This window comes from Mastigoproctus giganteus, chromosome 3, assembly GCF_048544385.1.
Source record: "Mastigoproctus giganteus isolate SK-2022 chromosome 3, ASM4854438v1, whole genome shotgun sequence".
Lineage (NCBI taxonomy): Eukaryota > Metazoa > Arthropoda > Arachnida > Uropygi > Thelyphonidae > Mastigoproctus > Mastigoproctus giganteus.
The window spans coordinates 188392113-188406765 of record NC_143577.1 but is presented as its reverse complement, the minus strand read 5'-3'; positions in this window follow the sequence as shown (position 1 = coordinate 188406765).

Here is a 14653-nt window from a genome sequence, read left to right as displayed (position 1 = left end):
TTTTTGTAATCAGGTTTTTCGCTGTTGACTGGTTAGGAGGTAATAGTCGATTTAGGGCGATCCCACCAGATGGAGCATCTCTTTCGTGATGACTGCGAGCAGGACTTCACTAACGTCGAGTTGTGAACTTTTACCAGATTTCTGATTGAATACATGGGCTGAACACTTAAATGGTAACTGGATGGCCTTATAAAGCTTTGCTGAAATGGGAAATTTTGGTGGTAATGGCATATTCCTCTATCTTGTTGAAACTGTGTAAGGGTTAAGCATTATCTTCCTACATGCAATTCAAAAACATGAAAGTTCTGCGATTTATTCAGGTAACTTTTAGAGATCATTGTCATAGTTATACAGTATTATCAAATATATAAAACTTAAATTTTATGAAATCTACTGCAATAGCATTCTGACTATATCACAGGATGCAGCCCTTTTGTGTAATTATTTTTCTGGGCTCAAAATCTGAAAATTTATTTGCTGGCATCCTAGCTATATCATTAATGAAATTGTTGTCTTCTTCACATTTATTAAGAATAAAAGCACAAACTACTTTTTGTACTTTTATTCTTAATAAACTACTTTTTCCAAATTCTGCATGTTTAAATTTCTGAATAAGCTGGATTTTTTTTACGATCTTAGGTGAATTTCATGAAATATAAATTGAAACTCATCTCCTCTGCTCTTGTTCTATCTTTTCAATACATCGGCTACTGTTCAATTTGTGAGGTTAAGAGATATGACTATCACACTCGGTGATAAATGGCTAATATGGCATTCGAGGAATAAACCTCATTGAAACACCATAAGCACCTTACAAGACTCCTAAAAACTTCGCACATCACTAATCCCTATAATCCAATAGTTGTTGTAGTTCTTCCTTGAATTTATCCAGCTACCCACTTCCACAACAACAGATGAAAGTTTGTTTCAACAATCAACCATCCGCTGGCTGAAGGCAAACTTTCATACATCTATCCTACAGCCATCTCTCCTCAATTTAAATTTATGCCTCCCTATATGTGTTCTGAGCAAGAGGAATAATGTCATCATCATTAAGCATGCCCAATCCATTTAAAGCCTTAAACACCTCAGTCAGATCACTTCTTAGGTGCCTAGTCTCCAGCCCCTGAAATCTGAACAACTGAAGCTTTTGTTGGAGGACCACCCTTTCGTTTCCTTCCCCACTCTTTGCCCTTCTCTGCACCCGTACTAGAAATCAACATCCAGTTCTAAACACCCTGTATATATCCATTTAAACAAAGTAAGGATTGCGTTATATTGAAGTACCACTTCAATTTGATTAAAATGTTTGGACTGAATACTGCTTGTTTCAATATCATAACTCTTTAAATTGTTATTCTACGATCTTAAATTTGGAATTACTGCAGAAGTTCAGATTTATTTGTGTATCCCCATGATGAAACACACTCTTTTAGATTCATTACCGTACAAGAATTTTTGTATATAGAAACCCAAAATTATATATTTGAACGTCTACATAAATTTCAGTATTGACTGTCGCATGGTGTGCATTCATTTTGATATTCTTCCATATAATTTATAAATTTTAACAGTTTCTTCTCTGCCTCTTTCATGCGGCCTTATAAAGTGCATTAAAGAGGTAGCAGAATTTTAAAGTTTTTGCTTTTAATTGTCCTTTTCCTTTTTGTAAGGCATAGTTTCTGTGGTTTAGGTTGAAAGGTAACAAAAAATCGCCTTCTAAATCAGCAGTAGCACCTTCTGATAACTTTATATTAGAGTGTTGAAGAAGTATCATAAAGTACAGAAAAATCAAGACAAGAAAAATTAAGACCAATTCGAATCTATACTTTTTCCATATGCTGTGGGACAACGGTGATAGCCGTTGTGTTACCTATGAGGGGCTACCGAACGGACTTGAGTCTACTGCAGTGTGAAGCGACAAGTGGCATTATACTCCAGGTAGTTCTTTGGCCATTCTGAAAACCGGGAAATATCTTCTGATTTGAACGCTGTACAACGTGAATCATCGCTCCACATGATCAAAGCATGTGAGCAGCACCTTTATCATGAAGGTCAATGCAGTAGAGTTACGTGTGGACAGGTGCACTTTTGGCCACTCCTGTGGACATCTAGAGTTACAGGGTAACATTTTCCAAGGACTTCGCCACTACTTACCTTCTTCAGTAATTGGTGATTCTTATTCGTGAGTTGTTTTAACTAACCATACCATATGCATACCCCTATATCTCAAAACAAATGCCCGATGGCTAGGCGCATTGTCATCTCGAAACACACCATCACCATTCGGGAAAAATTGTGTAATATAGCGGGGTGTACACAGTCAGCAAACAGTTAACGAAAGCGGAGACCAGTGATACGTTGTTCCACATGCACCAGGGGTCCAAGTTCCTGCCAGTGAAACAGCCCCACACCATACAACAGCCTCCACCGGCCTGCACTTTTCATACCATGCATGATGGATCAAGAGCCTCATGTTATTGACACCAAATCCGTACACGACCGTCCACGGTGTGGAGTAAATAACGGGAGTCATCCGACCAGCATACCTTCTTTCAGTCTTCTAACGTCCAATTGCATGCTCTTTGCACCAGGCGAGTCTTTTATGCCGATGAACCTTGGTTAGGAGAGTGTGCCTTAGGGATTATCTGCTGGTATAGCCCATACGTGCAAGCGTGCGAAGCATGGTCATGCCAGATATTGTTCCGGGTTGGCTGGTCCATGTTGTATTGGGTAGTCAACTCTTCAACAGTCCTGCGCCCGTTCGCCTGTACGAGTCGTCAGACCTGGCGCTCACCTCTAACATCAACCTTTCGCTGACCTTTGCAGTTTTGCCGTTGGGTCGTTGTTTGACCATTTTGACGAGTCCTGGTGCACTTTAACTCCGCACTCTCGTACCTCACGTGGTCAACGGGTCGCATTCAGTTTTCATAGGGGTGGTCATAATTCAGTGATCAGTCAGACTTTGATGTTTCTCTCTGCTACATCGCTCCCTTCTACCCCATTGGCTACTCTAATTTCCCTTTTTGTCTGTAAGAGGGGAATTGTATGTAGAAGAAATTCCTTCTTCATTCTTAAATATTATGAAAGTTTTAAATTAAAATGTGCAACGTGAATATACTTAGTTTTAAGACAAAATGCCTAAGACTATAAGACATTTACTGTATTTCTAAATTATTCTATATTCTATGGTTGATCTGCTTGTTTGGCGGGAGGAAAAACGTTTCGGGAGAAAATGCATGAAAGATGATTCGAAAGTACAAGACAACTTACGTCCTGTGCACATTCAGTGGAGATACAGTCCTCCACCTCATTACTTCCATTAACGTAGCCTGACTGTAGGGTAACTGGAAGCGGTTTTCCCAAGAAGGCATCTTTTCTCTCCCAATTATCGAATCAATTTCTTTCTGAACACGGCGCTGGATTTCCGGATATGCAGCCATTATCATAATCGCCCACAGCATGCTTTCAGCTGTGGTGTCACTTCACCTAAGAAAGAGTATCTTGATGTTCCCGATCATAAGTGATTCTGGAAATATAAATTAATAAGTCAAATTACAAAAAATATTCACATTTATAATGAAGAAAAAGAACTATATTTATTTTGATTTTAGAGTGTTCGTATATATTCCTGGCAACGTTAATTTAAGAGTTTTACCAGAAACAAAATCCCCTCTCCATCAAATATTCTTTTAGTACGATTAATGCATCCACATAAAATCCTACATACATTAAAAACTCATCGCATAAGGCGAGTATTCAATATTACTTTTTAGTCATTATGCTCTACCCGCATGGGTAGCACAGTTTGTAGGATTCCATACCTCGTGGAAAAGACCCGAGTTTGAATTCTGTCAATAACGCGAAGAATTTTATGGGTCTTTTTCACAACCTGGCCGATTTAGTCGGTTTCAGATAAGGGTTGCAAGGCTTTTTCTCCCGGTAACTCGTGTTTTTTCTCCAGCAAACAGGAAACCGATAATAGAATACGCCAACATTACAGAAAATACGTATAGTGCAATATGGCCTTTGCCACTAATGCACCTAAAACCCTACAACACACTACCATCATGATGTCCTGTCTGTCTGAAATATAGGACAGTTCGAAATTTATGCAACCCAAATTGTAACTGCTACTTGTCATTTATATTTCGGTGAAATTTGATTCTAACTGTTTTGTTAGTTGATTTCTACGTTGTGTCAATCCATAACTTAAATATGATCTTCTAGGTAGTTTCGCTCTCATGCAATGTTCAACTCTTCTCTTCTTTGTATCTTCTCTACACTATGCTGCCACTTGATTAGATACACCTACCTAGTAACGTGTTGAGCCTCCTTTTTCCTTCAACACAGCCTGAATTCGTTTAGGCATGGATTGAACAAGATGCTGAAAACGTTGTGCAGGAATGGAATACCAGGAAGACATGAATGTGTCACACAGTTCCTTGAGATTCGACGGAGGTGTAGGTCTGCAGCGAACAGCCCTTTCCAGCTCATCCCAAAGATGTTCAATAGGTTGAGATCAACGGACTTAGCGGGCCACTGCAGCAAAGAAAAGTCATTGTCATGTTCCTGGAACCATTCCATAGTGATTCAGGCTTTGTGCACCTGCGCATTATCCTGCTGGAAGTAACCATCTGACTGAGGATAAACTGTCAACAGGAACGGATGCACTTGGTCAGCAACCGACCGGACTAGCCGGGTGGGTAAATTGCCTGCCTGGCAACCCAAAGATCACAAGTTCGAATCCCGCCTCGGGATTCGATCAGAGCAGTGCAAAAACCTTGGGAGGTGCATTATGGTCACAGAAGCCGATGCGCCAACAAGTAACGAAAAAAAAAAAAAAAAAAAAATTGGTCAGCAACGATGTTTAGGTATAATGTCGCAATCAGACATGAATCTATGGGTATCAATAAACCCAACGTGTGCCAAGAAAACATTCCTCACACCATAACACTGCCCCACCACCTTGCACAGTAGCCGTCAGACATGAGGGGACCATGGATTCATGTTGTTTTCGCCAAATTCTGAGGCGTCCATCAACATGATGCACCAGGCACTTCGACTCGTCAGACCAAGCAACTGTTTTCCAATATCCTCGATAGCCCAGTATTGGTGTTGCTGTGCCCACAGCAGGCGTGCTCTCTTGTTCTTCATTCATAACAAAGGTATGCGATGTGGCCGTCGGCTGTTGTAGCCCATTCGCAACAAAGTGCGGCTAGTGGTCCGTTGCGATATTTTGTTCTACGCACCAAGGTTGTATTCTGACGTGATGTGCGACATTGTGGCACGTCTGTTTGCTTGCACAATTCTAGCCATCCTCCTCCGACCTCTCTCATCAACAAGCGATTTTCTTCCACAGAAGTGCCATTGAGAGGATGTTTTCCGTTCGTTGCACCATTCTTGATACACCCTTGAAACTGTGGTGCGCGAAAAGTTCAGAACTGCCGTTTCAGGGGTGCTTTGTCCAGCACCTACTACCATGCCACGTTCAAAGTCCGTAAGATCACTCCTTTTCCCCATTCTTGCTTTAGTTTGTACGCTTAACTGATACTATAAAGGTTGTTCTGCTGCATTTATATCCACAACTGTTTTCTCAATCTTTGCAATTCTGGAGTCCACCAGGGCATGTCCCCGACTGAGGGGCTTTTCCTCTTCATCGCTGTCTCTGCTGCTTCAGTTATGATACTGGTGATTTTCTCTTGGAGTATATCTGGGTTTTTAATCTCACTGTCCACCGCCTGTCTGGCCAGTTCCTCCAGCGTTTTTTTTTTTTTTTTGCACCTTGCTGGTCAGTTATACTCTGAAGAGTTCCCAGTCTGCCTTTTGGATTGCGAATCTATTTGCCAATTGTCTATTTGTAGTTATTTTTGTCATTGATCTTCTGATTTGGTAGGTTATTCTACGGTGATCCGATGTGGTCCAGACATTTTGCACTGTCCAATCGGTCACATGGCCTTCAATATTCCTTGTGGTCAGGGTGATATCAATCATGGCTTCCCACAAGGTATTGCAGAATGTTGGCAATTTAAAGGGTTGGTTTTTGTTGTGAGGATTGAATTTGCCAGGAATTCGTCGAGCCTTTGTCCATTTCTGGTTCGTGCCGGTTCAGTGTGGCACTGTGCCAAACAGGGGAGAGGCAGTTTACATCTGCTCCTACAATTATTGATTGTCCTGCTAGGGTTGTCTGGACGGATTGGAGATATGTGATAGCAAAGTCGATTTCCACACCAGGTCTGCAGTATAATGAAATTGCGTAGAAGCTCCCAATTGAGCTGATTATATAGGCACAGGCGGCCCATGGCATACAGAGCTGTGGTAATTTTGTTGCTGCTATTTCAGGATTCTTCACTACCACTGCTGCCCATGGGGTATCCTCATCACTCTGGATAATTTTATAACTCATTGGGAATCCTTTGACCTGCTTTGTGTGTGTATAGGGCTCCTGGATAAGGATGATGTCGCCATTTTCTTCTTCCGCTTTATGGCGCACCTGGTCAGCCACTGCCTTGGCACGTTGCCCATTGATCTGGTGTATCTTCAGAACTCTGTAGTTATTTCTTATGGTATTTTCCCATAATCAATTCGTTGTTGGAATACTCTTTACTTTTTGGTACGTTGGGCATTTTGCAACCCGTATGGAGTGTGTGGTCCAGCCTCAGAGATTTGCAATTGACGCATATGGGACCTTTCTCCTTGTTTGGGCAGTTCTTAAATTCATGCCCTTTCTCTGAGCAGTGGCCGCACGTAGCTTCTTTCTGGTTGCAGGTATGGGAGGTGTGGCCATACTTGCAGCACCTATAGCACGTTATTACTGCCACATGCTCCCTATACTTATGACTGCTCCACTTCACATAGATGGTACTCTGTGTTCGTAGGATTCTCCAAGCCTCAGGGGCAAGTTCTATGACCCAATTACAGTTGTCACTGTTATTTACTCTGGTTTTTTATTTTGGGAAAACCAGCACTTTCGCATCCCGGTCTGGGAGTGCACTTTTTAGATTCTTCCTGTAGATCTCCTCCGCCAGAAGTTCAGGGGTAAAATCCTGGTCCATGTTGAAGATAACCACCGCGGGCCTTTTTCTCTTCGGGGCCTCCGCTGTGAGGCCCAGTGTAGGAAACTTGGGGTTTGTTATAATTCCTTCTGCTTCTTCCTTACGCTCCGTTTCTATTACTGTCCCTGGATTTCTGGTCTTTCATTCTGGTTGCTCCGAATTCTTCTGGGGTTTTGGATTACTTTTTTCTTGATTTCCTCACTTGTACTGGTTTGTTCCCCTGTTGGTCTTAAAATGACTATATTGGGCATTGGCAGAAGTGTTTTCTTTTTAGCTTCTATGGCCTTGCCCATTCTAAGTGTTTGTGGATGTATTCCTCAGCGTTGGGCATATGATGGGGCGCGCTGTGGCATTTGATTGCCGCCATCTGCACGTAGGGCTTCCAGGGTTGCCATTGTTCTCTGGTAATTTGTATGTGTGTGTGTTCATTAGTATGGTCTCCAGCTTATTCCATTGCAGGATTATTTCTGCACGGATGGATGAAGAGATCCTACTACTATTCTTTATATTTTCGAGGGCCATACGCAGTAGGAGTGTGTGCTCTGGCACAGTTCCCTGTGGGAGTGTCGGGTCTAGGATGATTCCCTCTGGCATTTTATGCTGTTCTTCAAGTCCTCCCACCTGATCGCTTGGTTGCTTGGCCTCACTTGTACTCCGGGTTTCCCGATCAAATTTCGGTAACGTCGATTTTGTATTTTTCATCTTCGTGACCGATTTTGGATCCTTGGTCTCCTCTGTTCTTTCGGTTGAGTTTGGTTGTGTCCCCTGTGTTGGTGGCGTTACCTCAATTGTGCTTGGATCACCAAGCTCTGTCTCTTCCATTCCCCTACGATTTCGGATTTGCGGGGCTCTGGTTTAGCGGGATGCAAGCTATACGGTGTAAAGTCCTCCACAACAGCTGCAGGATGCATGCGATGAAGCACAAGTTCGTGCGTCAATTTGGGGCAAGAAACGGGAGGAGTTGAAAGTCAGTCGCGGAAAATTTGAATAAATGGGGGGGAGGGAATACAGAAAACATGATAGAATCAGTTGTAGCACAGTAGACGCTGCGAGGAAGACAATGCAGATCTTTTTGCTGTCGGTCAACAAGGGAGAAAGGTCAGTGAGAGAAAACCTAGTGAGAATTTCAAGGTCAGCAGAGTTTCCGGAATATTCAAGCACACTCAAGTCACAAGCAAATCTATCGACTGTCAGCACACAAGGGGGGAAACCCACCCTAGTCAAGGTCGCCTAGATACTTTCATGGCGGCCAAGATAGAGCGGCCGCACTCTCCAATGCTATATCTATGGCGGCGTGGTGACCCGGCCCACAGACAATAGCGCCAGATAAATAACGAAAATATCCCAGAGGAGAACCCAAAAATCAAAAATAAACTTACTCCCACGATAGTCCACATGACGAGGAATCCGTTGGTGTATGTTTTAAAACAAAACTCACTGTTAACATTAATTTTTAAAAGCAAAAATCTGGAGCAGTAAACATGTGCGACTAACCAAGTAGGCAGACAACAGCGCCCTCCTTGTTGATGAGATGTGGACATGTGTTTTTGTAAGGGGCGGCTCCTAGAACGTTAGTTCAACTCCGCCTCATATCTCTGTGAAGAACAGATAATTATCTACCTGAGGATGGAATCAAATAAGTGGTTCCTTTATTTTCCTGGTGGAGCAAAAGCCTTATGCTTCCGTCAACCATATAGCATCAAACTTCCTAGTCCACACTTAACACGTTCCATATAGTTTTTCTCATCAGGCTACCCTTCAATGAATTCTCTGAAAGGTTGCCAGTTAGTCTCCACCTCCGAACACAAAATACTAAGAAAATGGGGCACAAGGTGTTTTCTTTGATAGCAAAAGCCCATGTGCCTCCCTAGCCCCATATCTACACTTTGTAAGATGTCAGTCTTACAAATAAGGATTTAGAAGTTACGGGAAAATTTGTAATTTGGGAATAATTTAATCTTTGATATGGAAAGGAAATTTGCATTTAAGAGAAGCATATGGGAAGAATACTAGATTTAGAAAATAAGCGATTACAGATGTGCAAACTGAATAGCAGTCAGATGGAAGAGATAGTAACAATAAACGTTGATCCGTGGGAAAAGGAGTGAATAGTGAGAAAACAAAAACAGCCGCCCCAAACTAGGGAAGGATTGGTCATTAGTGAATGAGTGGAAAAGGGTTACTGGAAACAGAACAATGGGTCTGAAATGCAGGTGATTAAGACGCGTTTGACCTATGCGGCAGCTGGACCTAAGTCCCGATGGGCTAGCGTTTGTGTCGAAAAAGACCAGGTCACTGTAGTGGCTTTTTGGTAAATTGTGAACATTTTTGTTAAGGTGAAAAGACAAAAATGCTATCCTGGGAGATGACTGCCGACATGAAAGGATTGTGCTACCCTGAGAACTAAACAAGGAAATTACGGAATAAGGCTTGTTTACACACGGCGCATATAGTTATGGTAATTTTTTTAACGAATAGAAAAGAGGACAATTAAGTGAATTCTTGGGATTGGTGGAGAGTCCTGGGGAAGGAGGTTCAAACGACAGAGAAAAAGTTGGGGTAGTCAGCGTGAGACGCAGTAGTGGCTAGAGTAAGAGGGAGTGTGTTTAAAGGGGCAATCGTCGAGACGGAGAAAAGTCGGGCAGTGCAGAAATGTATTGGAGTGCAAAAAGGGCCCTAGACAGAAAGGGCGAAAATAGTTAAGAGTATGAAAGTAACGGGAAGGTTAAGGATGATAAGCAAAAAGGTTATGAAAGACAGTTAAATGAACCAGGAAAGATAACGACCCCTTGAAGAAAGGTACATCTGAATGATCTGTAGTAAAGAAGTTGTGTACTCAAAGCAGGAGAAAGGATGCCAGACCTAAGCAGTCAAGAGTTCCGAAAAATTTTGAAGCAGATTAAGGAGAAAGCAAATGAAGGAAAGCCTTAGACGATGGTCTGAACCCTCCATGGAAAAGAAAAAGGTGAGCGATATATTAAGTACACTAAGTTAACAATGATTGTCAGTGAAATAGCATAATAATTAATGAAAAGGGGGTAACACTACAAAGTAAAGTGAAAGAAATTATCTGAGGTAGATATAAGGTTATTACGCTAAAAGTGGTTAGTGTGGGGGGGGGATTTTATATTGAAGAAATTATTTATTGTTTCTTAATTTATTTAAATAATTTCCTGTACTCTACTGTGCCCCCGTGTAGTCCCCTCCCACTTTACACCTGACTTGTTTGTCTCCCAGAAGATTCTAGACTCGAAGGGGGTCTCAATATTTTAGGTATTCCTCTGGATTGGCTGAAGTTCAAAATGACTGACTGACACTTAAGTACCAAACATAATAATATTTATTGACATTATATATACATTTCCAATCTATAACTACGATTAACTGTAAACTTTATTATGTGTGGCTTTGTTAGACTGCTAGGTCTTATCTGTGTAATTATCCTTGTAATTCAAACTACAGAATTTTCATACATATATACATAACATCATGTTCTTTGTGTGTCTCATCCTTGGGTTGTAACAGATCTACGAGTTCATTACATCTCAATCCTTACATCAGCTTTCCTACCAATCAACTGTCCTAGTAGGTTTACAAGTGGCTTTCAGCGTGGTAATAAACAATTTCAAGTAGCCATATATACATATTTATATCCCTTTCCAAAATTATCACATACACATCTCAGAAAAACCTTTCCTCAACTACAGACCTGTTCATCGTTCATAATCAAAAACGGTAATTAACCGTCTTCCCGTATCTAATCCTATAATTCTTTAATTAGCAGGGCACTCAATCAGTGTTTTATCCGTTTAAACAATTACTATCACTCTAAGTTACTCTCTATAAATCCAAATTCACTATAATATCATATTCAACTACAATCCTTTGATACCTAATTAGTCATTCCCCAAAATTAACTATTATCTCAAAGTATCCTTTCTACCCATTAATAAACCTTTACCATAAAGTCCTACTCTTAATTTCCCTACAATTCTGTGTACATGGGTACAATTACATTTAGCTTTCTCCCCTAGAGTCCTTTCTTCACTAACTTAAGATTTTTTCTTACTGAACTATCAGTTACTGGTTTTCCAAGTGATTTTTCTATTCAGGGCTGCCATAACCATCAGCGTAGCGGCGTAGACTAGAAGGCGGCGGTTGTTCATTCTTGGAATGAATCAATTTACTTGAGGTTCGCTCTCCCATAGGCACTGCTCTGTTGAGTTGAATGAGGATCCTTTTCTTACATCATTCTATAGAATTCTCATTGGGCGCTCTCCTTCCTTCACTATGAATTTCAGTTTCTCACAACATTGTTGTATTCATTGGCTACTCTGTATCATCTTTCTTCCACATGGACACATTCTTTCCCCAACTTTAGACTTACAAAAGTTCTCACAAGGAAAATTTCCTTCCTATTACTAAACCATCTCCCCAAAACTCAACAACGACCCTCCACACGACTGTCTTCCTCCACGCACTTCCAAAAACTCTCCACACGACTGTCTTCCTCTCCGCACTTCCAAAGACTCTCCCAAAAAAATTCTCCCTACTCTGAATTTCAAAATTTCCTACTCTTTTTACTCTGGCCAATCGCTGATCTGTACATCCCTTCCCCTGTAATTCCCATTCGTCTCCTATACTCTTCCGTGGGCGTGTCTTCCATCCTTTATATGAGGAGGCTTCCGATTTTCCAGCAATTTCTGGAACTTTCTAGGAAGGTAAACGGAAGTACCGGTCAGCCAAGAAGTTTCCAGATCTTTGTGACCTCACATCCACACCCATCTACACCCTGTATTTGCCTGGCTGCACCTGTCGTTAATTGCCCCCGTGAAATTTTAAAGAGTACTTAAATTTCTTGAGTATCTCCATTACCGAGCTCCATCTCAATTGTTTTTGTTCAATAGGGGCGAAAATGTTTACTCTGATCTGTGCTCATTAACTATGGTCTGCTCCATCAGTGTTTCCTATTGAATCGCATGTTCGAAACGCTTCTCCCCGTTGCTATGTTAATCTTCCTCTTGCTTAAAAGTAATAGGCGAAACGAGCACAATTAAACCTGGAACTTATCTGAACTATTTTATACAAGTTCTGTTATTAGTTTTGACCTGATATTTTAAATGGTTGTCTGTATTAATATTCCTTAATTTTTCAATATCAATAACTCATTAATTAACAGTTGTAAGGACAGGTCCTTACAAGTGTATAGTGCAAGGGAAACGAAGGAATGAGTAAATAGATGAAATTTATGTACAAATAGCTATGTGTTAAAAGGGTAGTAAAGATTAAAGGATTCTGAATGTTTTAAATGATAAAGTTATGAGCAACTCTGAATATTGTTTTAATTAAAGAAAATGTACAATTGGTTTATCTGAATGATTAATAACAAGGGAGGAAATTAGGATACTGACGATCGTCTAAAAGTATATTGTAACAGCGTTGACATAGCTGAATGTAGCACATCTGATTATTAATATATGCAACAGTATTGCATCCAGGAGTAAAGGAAATAGGTATAGTGAATGTATAAGTTAGCTAGGAATTGAGTATATATAATTGTCAAATCAGATTAACTAGTGAAGGGAAACTGGAATAAGATGCAAGGTATCTCTTTGTATGTCATAATATATAACATACAGTTCAGTTGTATATAATATATAGTTTTAATTTCACCTTGAGTCCTGTTATTCTAAATAACACTCGCCTTGCTTGCCTCGTTAACTGTTTGCTCCCATACAATTAGGCGAGAGAATCCTGGGCACTGATTAAGGGAAACATTATCCTCACGGTCTTTAGAATCTTCTGTGAGGTATACAGTGTGTAGCAGTCAGGTGGGCCTTGTTAGGTGTGAGGGTACCCAAAGGAAAATCTTCTGAGAGATAAAAATAAAATAACATTAAAACCCCACAACTGCATGAAAAAATTATGCCAAGCTGAATAGTAACCGAAGTTACATTGAACTTTATCTCCATTCTGTTCCCAATGTATAATCTTACATTTTGAAACAATAAAAATTCATGCCATTTTCTGGCGATATTCTTAACCCATCGATGTATTTTCTAAGCAACAACCTGGCAGACTTGTTTTGAGAGATTGTACTGCATTCCCATGACCAGCAGGAGCGACTTAAATACTCTGAAGCGATACGTATTTAAGAGGAATATGTAAAGTAAAATAACATACATTATATCAAAAATTTTGGAAAGGAAAGTCATGCGAAAAGTGCTACGGAAGTGACGTCATTTTCAGTTTCCACCAGAACCGAATTATTGTAATTTGTATTGTTGCAATCCTTGTATGGTGGAAACACTACCTTCTACTGGGCCAAATTTAATGAAATTTGGCACAGAGCTCCATACGAGAGGAAAATATGAACAAGTAAATTCTCGCGTAATAAACAGGATTATGTGGTCGTATAGCATATCGTTGGAAAACGAAGGAATTTAGAACAGAAATATTAAGATACTAAAATTTTGGAAACTGAGAAATGCGTTAATTCGAAAACCTCTGGTTTCAAGTCACCTGGTGTTTTCAGATTGAATGTAACCTTTCTTTACAATTAAACTGAGGCCGGAAGAGTTCTGCACATTTATGAAACATTCAACTTGCACTGTCGTCAGATCTTTCGATAAATACACGTAATGGGACTATAGTTTCAGTCGTGAACTAAATCTCTTCAATATGAAGATTAGATATCCTACTTTAGTCAGACCAATACTTTTCAGTAACCGATATGTAATTAAATTACAAATATTATCCATGAATTTTATTAATACCTGAAAATTAATGTTTTTAGCGTCTGCCGATGACTTAAAGTGTAGATGTTTGAAAACATCAGCATTAAGATTGGATCTTGTTTACACTTTTCAACATAATCCTTGTGACTATGAAGTGAAAGTGTGTTGCTAGCAAGTGCCTACTAATGGATGTAATCCTCTAGATTTATGCTTCGCCGAGTGGGTAAAGTGCCTGCCTGGCAACCTAAAGGCCGCGGGTTCGAATCCCGCCTCGGGCTTGGATCAAAGTACCGCAAAAACCTTGGGAGGTGCATTATGGCCACAGAAGCTGATGAGCCAACAACTACCACAAAAAAAAAATGCTTCCAAATTCCATAAAAGCTCATTCCAGTGAAGACTGGCAAGAGGACAATTCGTAAAGGCCAAAGATTTTCCCCACGAACCTGTTTGAACGATTTGGTTTTGTTATGGTGTTCTCCTCCTTCGAGATATGAAAAAGTTTAGATGACAATTTCACTGTGGCTCCTCGTCATTTAATTAACTTTGCATCAGAATTGATTAAAAAAATCAATTAAATGTGTATTGCAGCTAAAAACGCAATGAACATCGGAAGGGGGAGATGTAGTGAATATATTTTTACTTATTTTATAAGTTAGAAAAGTGTATTTATAAATATGAGAATCAGAAAACAAGGAAAGTATTTATTTAAATACATAACAGTAAAATGATCAGTTCACAAACTGCATTGCTGACATTTAGTTTAATAACAAATGTTAGATTAAATTCGCAAAAACAATAAGTTATAATCAAACGTTTATAAGTATTACAATAAGCTTACATCTTTACAAATGCTTATTCTTG